The sequence below is a fragment of the Podarcis vaucheri genome (genome assembly GCF_965113315.1).
Source record: "Podarcis vaucheri genome assembly, chromosome: 5".
NCBI lineage: Eukaryota > Metazoa > Chordata > Lepidosauria > Squamata > Lacertidae > Podarcis > Podarcis vaucheri.
The window spans coordinates 39,172,550-39,186,313 of NC_138763.1; the positions used below are offsets into that span (position 1 = coordinate 39,172,550).

General features: G+C 43.0%; 1 long non-coding RNA gene across 2 annotated transcripts; it reads left to right on the top strand.

The window, feature by feature from the left end:
- Positions 1–420: 420 nt before the first annotated feature.
- On the top strand, positions 421–6,265 carry LOC309532801. 2 transcript variants are annotated; one of them, XR_014220025.1, is made up of 4 exons: positions 563–618; positions 1,719–2,979; positions 4,096–4,301; positions 5,547–6,265. It is a non-coding gene; the product is annotated as an uncharacterized lncRNA (long non-coding RNA). The 2 variants fall into 2 exon arrangements; XR_014220024.1 differs by lacking the exon at positions 1,719–2,979 and having other exon boundaries at positions 421–618.
- Positions 6,266–13,764: the final 7,499 nt, after the last annotated feature.

The following is a 13,764-nucleotide window of genomic DNA, read 5'->3' on the forward strand; positions in this document are numbered from 1 at the left end:
GCATCTCTCGGAAGAAGGCAGGAGTGGTGGTAGTGGATGCTGTGGCATTCATATGAAGCCCACGGTCATCTCACGGACTATTGACCCGTACACCACTAATCCGCTGCCACCAACCAGGTCCTCCCTGGTAAACCACTTAGTCTCAGTCAGGTTCTTACGTTAACAAAGAAGAGTGTAGCTTATTGAAGACACAAATAAACTTTAACTGCATTCAAAACATTCCTTCCTGTAGCACCTTAAAGACCAACTAAGTTAGTTCTTGGTATAAGCTTTCGTGTGCATGCTGTGTATCTGAAGAAGTGTGCATGCACACAAAAGCTTATACCAAGAACTAACTTAGTTGGTCTTTAAGGTGCTACAGGAAGGAATTTTTTTATTTTGACTATGGCAGACCAACACGGCTACCCATCTGTAATTCAAAACATTGTTACTCTTTACCTTCTTAGTCTTATTTTTATCCTGTCTCTAACTCTTCTACCTCCCCTCACACAAGAACCAACTGCACTAACTGTCTCTCTAATTCCATCTGTCTGCCAGCTGCTTTCCTAACTGCCTTTTCCCAACCAACTAACTAAAACCAACCAACCCAAACCTCAGGCTAAGCCCTTTTATAAACAGGTAGGCTCTGCCTCTGGCTTTTCTATTGGTCTACCTATTAACTCTTTCTCTCTCCCTGTACAGACATTTTCAAATGAACGGGCAAACGCCACAGATGCCTTTGGATGTGGGGTGCTCCTTTTCTGCCTGAGCTCTCCTTTTCCCCACCTGACACCCCTCGCTGCCCCTGAAACAGCACTCTCCAAAATCCATGTCTCCTTGCTCATTTGCAAGCATGCCTTCCACACAGGGAAGCTGCTTGGGAAGGAGTACTCAACAGAATTGAACACACACACCCTGTTGTGGGTTGGGAGGAATGGAGAAGACACAATGGGCAGATCTACCCTCATGGTTTATAACGTTAAGGAAGGGATAAGGAACGGCTATCATAATGGATTTGGACACATTACATTTTGCTTGTAACATTAATAATCCGTTATCAAAATGTGACACTAGAGAGTGCTGCAAAGCAACCAGGAACTGGCAGTATGGGAAAGTGTGTTGCTATGGAGGGAACAACGTAAGGAATGTTTTTATTTTACCAGTATGCCCTGTGACGTTTCAGAACAAGGTATCCAATATCGTTCTAAGAACGTTAAAAAGCTCCATGTAGATCCAGCCAATGTCTTCTTCCTGCTCCCCCTCCTGACTGTATGTTTAAATTACACCTACCCAAACACATTTAAAAGGGCACTGGATGTCAATCAGCCAAAGGCCCGGTTAAAGAGGAGTGTTCTTGCCTGGTGCCTAAAGATGTATAATGAAGGCGCCAGGTGGACCTCCCTAGGAGGAGCATTTTATAAATGGAGAGCCACCGCTCTCATGTTGCCACCCTCTGGACCTCTCTAGGAGCACGTACATGAAGAAGGGCACAACATTATGACATCATATGATTGACAGCTGGGCCTGTCAAAGTAGTCCCCTGGTGGAGGAGCCAAAACATCTGGAGGGCATCAAGTTGGTCTGTGTGCTCAAAATAGTGAGTGTGCATCCACAGCATGATCACACACACACACACACACACACACACACACACACAGCACTCTTTGCTCAGGTTGGAGCTCTTCGGTTCCCATTTATTTATGTAGACTGTGATCTGCTTTTTCTTTTCTTCTTTTCAGATTCAGAGACAGCAGAAGAGCAACCCAAAGCTGAAATATTCATCAAGATCTACACTCAGGCTTAAGGAGATTTTTATTTTATTTTAATCAGTTCCATGTTCTACAACAACAAAAAATCAAACAGAAGCTTAAGAGCTTAAATGGGACGTGCCAGCACGGAATGGTTTCCTCGCACACTGCCAAACTCATGCCCTGCAGGGCAGCACTCACTTTCCTTTAGAGCCCATCTGGGATTCATGCAGGAGCACATCTGTGTCATCATTGCCAAATAATAATGTAGCTAAGTAGCCTTGGACAGGTAGCTAACAGGCATCTGATCATGGCCAGGACCTTTGCTAATGGGATGCAATGCAACAAAGCTCTTCTCAAAGCTAGGGTGGCCACTTATGCATCACCGAAAGAGAGGACAAAGAAAGGAGAGTGGTTTGCATAAAATTTGCATATGTTAATTCGTATGTATAGGTGAAAAATTGTATAATTTAAAATAGAAATCTCTCCGTCATGGGGGTATGGGGTAAGGGGATTTGTGTGCTGATAGCAGATTTGAGCCTTGGTCTCTCAGGTCCTAGTTCAACACTCTACCCCCCCCCCCATACTACACTGGCTGCTGTTATGGTTATTTTGTAGCAGCAGTATTATGGGATGCATATGTCACTCTTCAGCATAGGATCTAGTAGCCAGTCAGGTAAGTCAATAGGACTACTAGTGTTGCAGAGTCAGGGCAAGTGAGTGGAGGGGGGCTGACAAGGGAGGAGTTAAGGGCCAGGTGAGATGTGACAGTATTTTCTCACTTGCTAATGGACTGAATGACTTTTTACAAGTAAATTGCAGACTTGGGAGGGAATGCAAACCACCAAATGCACACACAATGGAGATAGCAGGCACAAGTGGTCTGATCCAGATCTGGACTGCAGCAGGGGGCAAGGGTGCTTAAGCCAAATCCCTTTTGCTTACAATTTGCTTTTTCAAAGTCATTCACACAATTGCTAATTGGGTAAATGGCTTTTTTGTCTTGTTTATCTTGAGCCTGGAAATATTAGGAAGGAAGTCTCAGTGAACAGAAAGTGAGCTGGATTAAAAGGTTTTTCTATAGGCCAAGCAGGCAGGCACCTTATGGCCATCTTAGCTTCAACAACTCATAGACAGACTCATTCAAAAACAGTTGTGCCACTGGATGGGCACAGAAGGAATCACACAGGAACTTAAAGCAGGTTGCTGTCCAGTAGGGGTCTCAGGACTGATTGAGGCTCCATGGCTGGAGGTCAGTGAAAGGCATTACTGTTGGCTGTCCTTGACACTGGGCTAACTAATGGCTAACTAATGGATGCTTTAACTGATATTCCTGCATTGCAGAGGGTTGGACTAGATGACCCTTAGGGTCCCTTCCAATTCTAGAGCCAGTGTGGTATAGTGGTTAAGAGCGGTGGACTCGTAATCTGGTGAACCGGGTTTGCGTCTCTGCTCCTCCACATGCAGCTGCTGGGTGACCTTGGGCTAGTCACACTTCTCTGAAGTCTCTCAGCCCCACTCACCTCACAGAGTGTTTGTTGTGGGGGAGGAAGGGAAAGGAGAATGTTAGCCGCTTTGAGACTCCTTCAGGTAGTGATAAAGCGGGATATCAAATCCAAACTCCTCCTCCTCCTCCTCTTCTTCTTCTGTTCTATGATCTTCCTCTTCTTCTTTTTCATCAATAGTTTTGAGAAACAATTTGAACATTTTATAAATTTCTGCTTGATCAGTAGCCTGTGTGTTTCACACAAAGCATTGGACCTGGGGAATAGCCACAGTCAGGCATTTATTTTAAATAACGGGGAGCAGTCGTTGCTGCTTTGGCTATGCACCATACCTTTAAAGTACATTTAACACACACCTGAAAGAAGCCCGGGAACTGTAGTTTGTTAAGGGTACGGGAAACTGTAGTTCAGCGGCAAACTTCAGTTTCCACGATTCTTTGTGTGTTTTGAATGTGCTTTCAATGTGTGGCATGTATACAACTTTAGCCTCACAATCCTAGGTGTGCAACCTGATATCTGTAGCATCCAGCAGAGACTTATTCAGCCTGTAACCTCCATCTTGGCTCTGAGTTTACATGTGACTCCTATGGTTACAATATCAGGCAAAATTTTGGTACATTTTAAAAAAAGTTATCCTCCCCATCTGCCCTGCTTGCTCTGTGCAACATCTTGCCTGGTGAAGAATTCTGGGGAACAGGAAAGCTTATTCTCCTTTTGTGGCCTTTGGGTTGGCCTTAGGCCTTGCCTAACTATAGATTTTGGAGGACGTCCCCACCCCCAACCCCTTATGGATCAATACTGTTGCCTATGCTTTTAAAAATATAAATCTGATCCATCTCTGAGTCATGCTGTCCCAGTCTCAGTATATTAGGATGCCATGAGCAATTCAGGGGAAGTAACATCTGAGTCTGGAGCCTTTCAAGCAGCAGCCTGCTGAGGTGAGGCACTCAACAATCCTCCTGCCCTAAGGTCATACTCAGCAAGGAGTCCCTGGAATTAGACCCACCTCATGCATCGTGATTGAAAACTCCATCCCAGCCGAGAAGCAATGCCTGAAAATAACTTGTTGGTAAGTAGACAGAAGTCTGTAAATCCCGCTTACTGCTCAGCATCTGCCAGCAGCCACAGTCGGCTGCTCCGCTCCGGTGCCTCCGAATCTCAATAAGTCCCCTGCACTCCTCGGCTGCTGCCTTGGTTTTCCTTGGTCACTCTTCGTCACTCTTGACTGCTCCTTGTCTCTCTTCATCAGCCTTAGCAGTGCTCAGCCTCACCATCTCCCTCTCCCGCCCCTTCTGATTTCTCTCTCTTGCTAGCATGTCCCCACGCAGGGCAACTTTTCAAACTCAATATATTCCCTAATATTCTACGTTCTCTGCCACCCACTCCAAAAGAGGCCGTGACACAGATGGAGATTGACACGGGGGCATCAGAAAGCGCAGAGAGAGAAGCATTTCTAAGAGAAGATGGAGAGAGAGAGAGAGAGAGAGAGAGAGAGAGAGAGAGAGAGAGGGTTATTCCCTTAAGAAGAACTTACTTTGGAGGCAGCCTGTTCAGAATAGGCCCATTTCTCCACTTGAGAGCAGACCGGCAATTTGGCGCGAGGGCTAAGCCATTGTTATTATTATTATTAAGATTTATATTGCCATCCATTAAAAAACATTCCCTGGGCAATTTACAACAAAATATTAAGCAAGACGATAAATAATAACAAGAATAGGAAGCCAACAATCAGCCATAAAAGTTCAAGAAAATTCTTGAAGGAGGCAGCATAAAATAGTTTATAGCCCAGATTTAAAACTGCTAAAAGGACTGGGTGAATTTATTTGGCACCAAAAAGACTACAGCACCAGTTTGCTCTGCCTGACACTAGTTCTGGCTTCATCTACTATTGGTCTCCCTGCCTTCTCGCTACTCGATCTAATAAGCACCAGCCACTATGCATCTGAACATGCTTAGTATCCTCTACCACAGTCATAGGCAAACTCAGCCCTCCAGATGTTTTGGGACTACAACTCCCATCATCCCTGACCACTGGTCCTGTTAGCTAGGGATGATGGGAGTTGTAGTCCCAAAACATCTGGAGGGCTGAGTTTGCCTGTGCCTGCTCTACCACATGAACATAAGCCCTTAGCAATCAGTGTAGCTTCTGATCACATGGAGGAGCCTGTCCATGTACTTTACAGCCTGATATTCAACAGGGGGAGACAGCTAAACCATCACCATTCTGTCAATCATCTTGCCAAAGAAAGGTGCATTGTTGACTGGGTGGTAGTTGGCATAAACCTCTGGGTTCATTTCAGTGCCTCCCCCCCAGTGGCTGCACCACCAGCTTCTTGGGGACCATCCTATCATGCAATGAAGCATTCACCGCACCCTGATTCTACCTAGTCCACCCTCCATGGCTTGCACAAACCAGTGAGCATGGGTCAAGAGACCACGTAGTAGACCACACAACTGCAAGAAAATTGTCTGCATCTTCAAGCATCAATAGCTGAAACTGATTCCACAAAATGGACGGAATGGTACATCAGATGCCTCAACTGCTATTGCATCACTGATGATTTAGCTGTGTTCGTTAAAGATGTGGTTATGCTCCAGTTGCTCCCCTTGATTGTCCATTCTTTATTTTCTTTGCTCAGTTTCTCAACAAAGCAGCATCTCTTGAACTTCAGCAATGTTTACTTTCTCTTGTTTAAGAACATGTTATTCTCTTGAATACTTTTCAAATTCAAATTGTATGTGCAGAAACCACACAGTACAATGCAGAGTATCATTAGCCCCCTTTTGCTCTTGCAAGATTTCCCCTTGAAACCACATCACATGAACCCACATATGCTAAATATGTCCCTCTTTCGATTTCATTTCTCTCTGTGTGCTTCAGTGAAAATCCAAACATTGCAATTCAATCCTTGTTAAAATCTATCAGTAATCAAATACGCATATATTACCGTTTTCATCTCCCAGCTGGTAGATGTTGGCAATGTGTGTGTAAATAATAATGATAATGATGATAATAAACAAAACTAGATTTTATTTCATCTGATATAGATGCTAAGACTTTGCACATTTGAAGCAGATTGGGGTGGGGTGACTTATCCCTTTTTCCTTTTAAGCATTACTTTGGTGTGTCCATCATTGTTTTACAGTTTACTCTTTTTTTGAGCCCCAAGAATGAGGCTCTTTACTCATAAACAGCCCATTGCTCCTCTTCACCAAAGTGATGGGCTTAGCATTCAGAAACTGCCTGTCATATAACTTCTGGTCCTTTCCTGTAGCCTATGGGATATGCATTGTGCACACATCTTATTGCTACTATACTACAAAAGCAAACCCACCTGCACAAGTTTCAGTGTGGCACAGCTGGCAGATATTTAGACCCATCTGCATTATACATTTAAAGCAGTATCTCACCACTTTAAACAGTCATGGCATCCTGCAAAGGATCCTGGGGTCTGTAGTTTGTTCAGGGTGCTTAGAATGGTTACAGGTAAAGGTAAAGGTACCCCTGCCCGTGCGGGCCAGTCGTGTCTGACTCTAGGGTTGTGCACCCATCTCACTAAAGAGGCCGGGGGCCAGCACTGTCCGCAGACCCTTCCGGGTCACATGGCCAGCGTGACAAGCCGCATCTGGCGAGCCAGCGCAGCACACAGAAACGCCGTTTACCTTCCCGCTAGTAAGCAGTCCCTATTTATCTACTTGCACCCGGGGGTGCTTTCGAACTGCTAGGTTGGCAGGCGCTGGGACTGAGAAATGGGAGCGCACCCCGCCGCGGGGATTCAAACCGCAGACCTGACGATCGGCAAGTCCTAGGCGCTGAGGTTTTTTTTTTTTTTTATAAAATTTTTATTAGTTTTACAAAAGTTTTTATAACAAACAAACATAAAAGAAAAACAGACAAACAAACAAATATAATTTCAAAATGTCCTTTCATAGACTTCTTTCCTCGGACTTCCCCATACCTCCCCTTTCTGCATCCTCATGTCCAAATTTTATAGCAACTTATAAATGTTCTTTCCCATCCTAATTCATCATAGTCCTTTCTTAATCTGATCTTATATTACTGCAACCCTTTCTCTCTGTAAAATCTCGACATTCTAAGCTTCATCAAGTTTATAATAGTTCTTAAGATAAATCTTAAATTTCTTCCAATCTTCTTCCGCAGTCTCCTTTCCCTGGTCACGAATTCTGCTTGTCATTTCCGCCAATGTCATATAGTCAATCACTTTCATCTGCCATTCTTCCAAGGTGGGTAAATCTTGTGTCTTCCAATACTTTGCGATCAGTATTCTTGCTGCTGTTGTTGCATACATGAAAAAGGTTCTATCCTTTTTTGGCACCAATTGGCCGACAATGCCCAAGAGAAAGGCCTCTGGTTTCTTAAGGAAGGTATATTTAAATACCTTTTTCATTTCATTATATATCATCTCCCAGAAAGCCTTAATCTTCGGGCATGTCCACCAAAGATGATAAAAAGTACCTTCAGTTTCCTTACATTTCCAACATTTGTTATCAGGCAAATGGTAAATTTTTGCTAGCTTAACTGGGGTCATGTACCACCTATAGACCATTTTCATAACATTTTCCTTTAAAGCACTACATGCCGTAAATTTAATACCAGTGTTCCACAACCTTTCCCAGTCAGCAGACATAATATTATGACCAATATCCTGTGCCCACTTAATCATAACTGATTTAACTGTTTCGTCTTGTGTATTCCATTTCAACAGCAAGTTATACATTCTTGACAAATTCTTAATATTGGGTTCTAACAATTCTGTCTCAAGTTTTGATTTTTCCACCTGGAAGCCAATTTTCCTGTCTTGTTTGAAAACCTCCATTATTTGATAATAGTGGAGCCAATCTTGTACTTTGGGTTTTAGTTTTTCATGGCTCTTTAATTTCAGTTTCTCTCCATCCTGTTCTAAGATCTCACAATACTTTGGCCATCCGTCCTCCATATTAACTTTCTTGTGGGCCTTAGCCTCTAAGGGTGACAACCATCTAGGGGTTTTGTTTTCCAACAGATCTTTATATCTCATCCAAACATTAAACAACGCTTTCCTTACAATATGATTTTTAAAGGCACTATGCACTTTGATTTTGTCATACCATAGATATGCATGCCAGCCAAATGCATTATTGAAACCTTCTAAGTCCAAGATATCTGTATTCTCGAGGAGCATCCACTCTTTCAGCCAGCAGAATGCTGCTGCTTCATAGTACAATTTTAAGTCCGGCAGGGCAAATCCCCCTCTTTCTTTTGCATCTGTTAATATTTTATATTTTATTCTGGGCTTTTTGCCCTGCCAGACAAATTTCGCAATGTCTTTCTGCCACCTCTTGAAACAGTCCATCTTGTCAATAATCTGCAAAGTTTGAAATAAAAATAACATTCTAGGCAATACATTCATCTTAATCACTGCAATTCGGCCTAACATTGACAATCTCAAATTTGACCATATTTCTAGATCTTTTTTAATTTCTGACCAGCATTTTTCATAATTGTCCTTATACAGATTCAAGTTTTTAGATGTTAAATTAACCCCTAGATATTTCACCTTCTTAACCACCGTCAGACCTGTCTCTTCTTGAAACTTATTCTTTTCCATATCTGTTAGGTTTTTCCCTAAGACTTTAGTTTTTTGTTTATTCAATTTAAATCCGGCTACCTGCCCAAATTGTTGGATTATTTCCAACACTCTTTTTGTACTAGTGTTTGGCTCCTGCAAAGTCAATACAAGGTCATCTGCGAACGCTCTTAACTTATAGTGTTTAGTTCCGACCTGTACACCTTTAACTTGCTGGTCATCTCTAATCATGTTCAGCAACACCTCCAGGACCCTAGGCGCTGAGGTTTTTACCCACAGCGCCACCCGCGTCCCTGCTTAGAATGGTTAGGAGAGCCCTATTCCCTTCACAGAGCTACAATTCCCAGTAGTCCCTGGGAAGAAGGATCAAATGTTAAACCACTCTGGAAATTGTAGCTGTCAGGGGAATTGAACTAGATGAGCTTCAAGGTCCTTTCAAACTCTATGATCCTAAAGGGATGGTCTTGGTTGCCAGTTAGGTACTTGTAATGTGGAATGGTAACTTCAATTGTTTAGAATCCGCATGTGTATTTCAGAGGCTTAGGTCCACTCCTCTGCAACAGACAGTAATCCAGCTCCAAGGTGGAGGTGAATCTAGAACTAACCACAGGCCAGGATACTATGCCATATCAATATTGCATAAATAGCATGTCTGTTAATGGTATGGTCCTTAACTGCTGAAATTTCCCAGCATTTTGGAGCTTGAGTGGAAACAGAAAGCCCTTGACCCAATCTGCTAAATTAAAAGAGGTCCTGCCCCTTAATTGAATGTAGATACATTCATTGATCCAGTACAAATATTGCAGCTTCTACATGCAACAATTATTTTTACTCACCCTAATGGAATAAAAAACGGGGAAGGACTTCTTGACTTGGCATCTTGTAAACTGCTCTCAGGTTACTTTAATGGTGGGATACAAAGCTCTTCAAATAAAATTTACAAATCCATATATTTACATATATCTACTAAATTTCTGATAGGGTATGTACCAGGTGGGCCCAGATTTTCACAATGTCATGTAGGAGGGTAGGAGATGAAAAAAAAATGCCCCACCTCACTAGCCTTCCCCAGTTTTGTATCTTCCAGATGTTGCTGGACTACAGCTCCCATCATCCCCAACCTTTGGCCATGATGGCTGGGGCCGGGGGAAGTTGTAGTCCAAAACATCTGGAGAGACCATGCTGTGGAAGTCTACCCCACACCAACCAGGATGCGGGTGATTCTTCATCAGAACCCTCTGATCTTCTACTTTTAATTTCCACGAAGCTCCTAATCATATGCAGCAAACAGAGCAGAGCAAGAAGAACCACAAGCAGCCCCCTCCCTCCCTTGCATAGTTTCCTTTACCAGATTAAATATTTAAATCAATACCACATCCAATTCTGTAGTCATTTTGTTATTTATGTTAATATTTAATTCAATAAAAGCCCACATTTTAGAATGCTTTCCAATTTATTTTATGCCACGACTGCAGCTGTAACTTTTGTATAGCGTTGATGGGGGTTGCCAGATGTCCTTTGTTTTTAACGGGGATTTGCCTTCTTTTAAAGAACTGCTGCTTGCTTGGGAAAATTATAGTTTTTGTAGGGTACGGCGCAGGCTCTTTGTTTCAGACGTCAAACTTCCTAAGGATCCCTGATTCCTGACATGTTGATCTGGCCCCTCTAAATTCTCAACAGAGCAATGCGACCTGAGTATAGGGATGCAATTCAGTATCACACTAATATGATTGTTCTATCAGTGCATGCATTCTTGCTTGCCAGATGAAAACTATCTCCCCTTCTGCACCCTCTTCTGGGGTTCTCCTGAACCTCCAGAGTGGATTTGGGGGTGGTATGGGGACATGCAGAGGGAGGATGGCAAAGCCCTGTTGTACTAGCAGGAGTCCCTGCACTGAGTTCCACACCATGTTAGTTGAATCCGGCCCTATGGCTATGGGACAGAGAGTGCTTATATTTGAACCTAGGAATGCAGCTGCTTGAGTACCATCAGGGCTGGCCTGTGGAGATGATGTCAAAGCCCCCACTTAGCAGAATGGATAGGGGAGACCCCCAAATGCATCAGGGCTGGCTGACCATATTTTGAAGTACAGTGGTACCTCGGGTTAAGAACTTAATTCATTCTGGAGGTCCGTTCTTAACCTGAAACCATTCTTAACCTAAGATACCACTTTAGCTAATGGGGCCTCCCGCTGCCACCACACCACCGCCGTGCGATTTCTGTTCTCATCCTGAAGCAAAGTTCTTAACCTGAGGTACTATTTCGGGGTTAGCGGAGTCTGTAACTTGAAGCGTCTGTAACCTGAAGCATCTGTAACCCGAGGTACCACTGTACATGAAGTTAGACACTGCCTGTTATGTATTGAAGTTCTCACCCTGGCCACCAGGCGTATTGTGTATATAGTTTTCACTCAGGTCCACATCAGTTAATTTAGGCAGGAAACCCTGGGTTGTTGTTACAATGTTGACAGACGGCTGCCTATAAAAGCAGGCTGGCTGAGCTGTTCAGTTCAGTTCAGTTTCAGCTTATTTATAAAGAACTACTTAGAGAAATCTCTGTGTCGTCTGCTATGTCCACCCACTACTTAATACTGCCCTCTAAAGAACTCTGCTGCATAAAACCATTAAGTCCGCAGGGTGATGGCGACAGACTGTTAAGTCCAGAATCTACTGTGGCCTAACAAAGATGGTCAAGAACTCTCTTGTCTCTCTCAAAGAAGAACAGGTCAGCAGAAGGAATCTCCTGGCCCTACCGTCCAGTGCCACTTAGTGACTAAACAAGGTATCAATATCCACACAGTAAAAAGGCTGTCAACTCTGATAAATAAAACAAGTAAAAACTGCCCCTCAAACTCTAAGTATGTGCAGTTTCACAACTTTGGTGCCTGAGCTATCAGCTGGCAGTCTAGCCAACCTCACAGCAATGTTATGGAGATAAAAAGGAGGAGGGGAAGGACAATATACACAACACTGAGCTCCTGTGAGGAAATATCAAGAGGCAAAACTGTTCTCTGTAAATTAGAGTTTGGTGAATTGTTTTAGAACAGGGTTTTTAGGTTACATTTATTATATATACATTTATTATATATATTAATTGTCCCCCAAAAAGTGAAATTTACAAAAGTAAACATTAAAACCAAGGATAAACAACCCAAAATACACCAATAAACACAATTTAGTTCATAAAACATTTAAATATCTACCCCTAACTCCACAAACCTGCCTTTGTGAAGAGTGATATCACTCGTCCCAGCCTAGTTCCACAGCAATTCATGGATTTGTGGAAGGAGGAATGCTGCCGTAACTGGAGATTTGTAACTCCAGCTCTGAAGAAAACAAAGGTGACAGAGAGATAAATAAGAAGTTGGGGGGGGGGGGGACTCACCGGCTGGCATCTCCATTGGTTATGGATCATTTAAAAGCAAGGAATAACATTCAGTCTAGTCTGAAAATTAGCTGAAGTTAAAAACTCCTTTAAACTTATCTTGAACCTTCTGGGGCCTAATTAGGAGATGAAAGAAAAATAACACACTGAAAATAATCATTTTTATATTTAAAAGCCTCCCTTATAAAATGGATTATGTATAAAAAGGAATTCACTGGCCCTGTGTAGGAGAGATGACATGGGACTAATAAATTGTGTCTCAGCCGCTAATGAATCCTATTCACATTCCATTACCACACAAAAAATATCAGATGTGGATCCAGTGTTTATGAGGAAGTTATCTAAGAGATCTCTTCATGTGTTAAATTCATAGAGCCCCTTCCCACAGCACAAGAAAGAAGAGTGAAGAAGCCAGCCTGCGGACTCCAGCAGGGGTCCAAACTGGAGCAGCACAGAAAGGGTCTCTTAAAATTGTTCTCCATCCCTACTTGTATGTAGAAAAACAGGAAGGACCATTCTACTATCGCGGAGTAGGTTTATCCTCACCACGTTGAAGAGAGCGTCTTCAACTTCTCCTTCAACCTGAAGGAGCGTCTCCACCCCCGTTGTTCAGCCCGGACACTGAGATCCAGCGCCAAGGGCCTTCTGGCGGTTCCCTCATTGTGAGAAGCAAGGTTACAGGGAACTAGGCAGAGGGCCTTCTCGGTAGTGGCTCCTGCCCTGTGGAACGCCCTCCCAGCAGATGTCAAGGCAATAAACAACTATTTTACTTTTAAAAGACAACTGAAGGCAGCCCTCTTTAGGGAAGTTTTTAATGTCTAATGCTGTATTGTTTTTAATATTCAGTTGGAAGCCGCCCAGAGTGGCTGGGGAAACCCAGCCAGATGGGTGGGGTATAAATAAATTATTATTATTATTATTATTATTATTATTATTATTATTATTATTATTTATTGAGACACAACCCAGGGAAATGCCCAGTGCTTTTTTTTCTTAGAAAAAAATGTTTAGGCGTACTCTCATTTTTACTCAAGAAAACCACCATTTTATAGTTCAAACGGGAAAGATAAATACAGTACAGTGGTACCTCAGGTTACATACACTTCAGGTTACAGACTCCGCTAACCCAGAAATAGTACCTCAGGTTAAGAACTTTGCTTCAGTTTGAACTACCCCTGATGGCGGCTTCCTTGTACTTTGTCCATTTACAGTGGTACCTCAGGTTACCTTAAGTACTTAATTTGTTCCAGAGGTCAGCTCTTAACCTGAAACCATTCTTAACCTGAAGCACCACTTTAGCTAATGGGGCCTACTGCTGCCGCCGTGCTGCTGGAGCACGATTTCTTTTCTCATCCTGAAGCAAAGTTCTTAACCCGAGGTACTATTTCTGGGTTAGCGGAGTCTGTAACCTGAAGCGTATGTAACCTGAAGCGTATGTAACCTGAAGCGTATGTAACCCGAGGTACCACTGTAGTACAGCCCCCCTCCCAACTTAAGTTTAGTTGATGCCACTGCAAATGGAAATAACAGCAAACTTCATTGACCCCCTTGCCCATAGC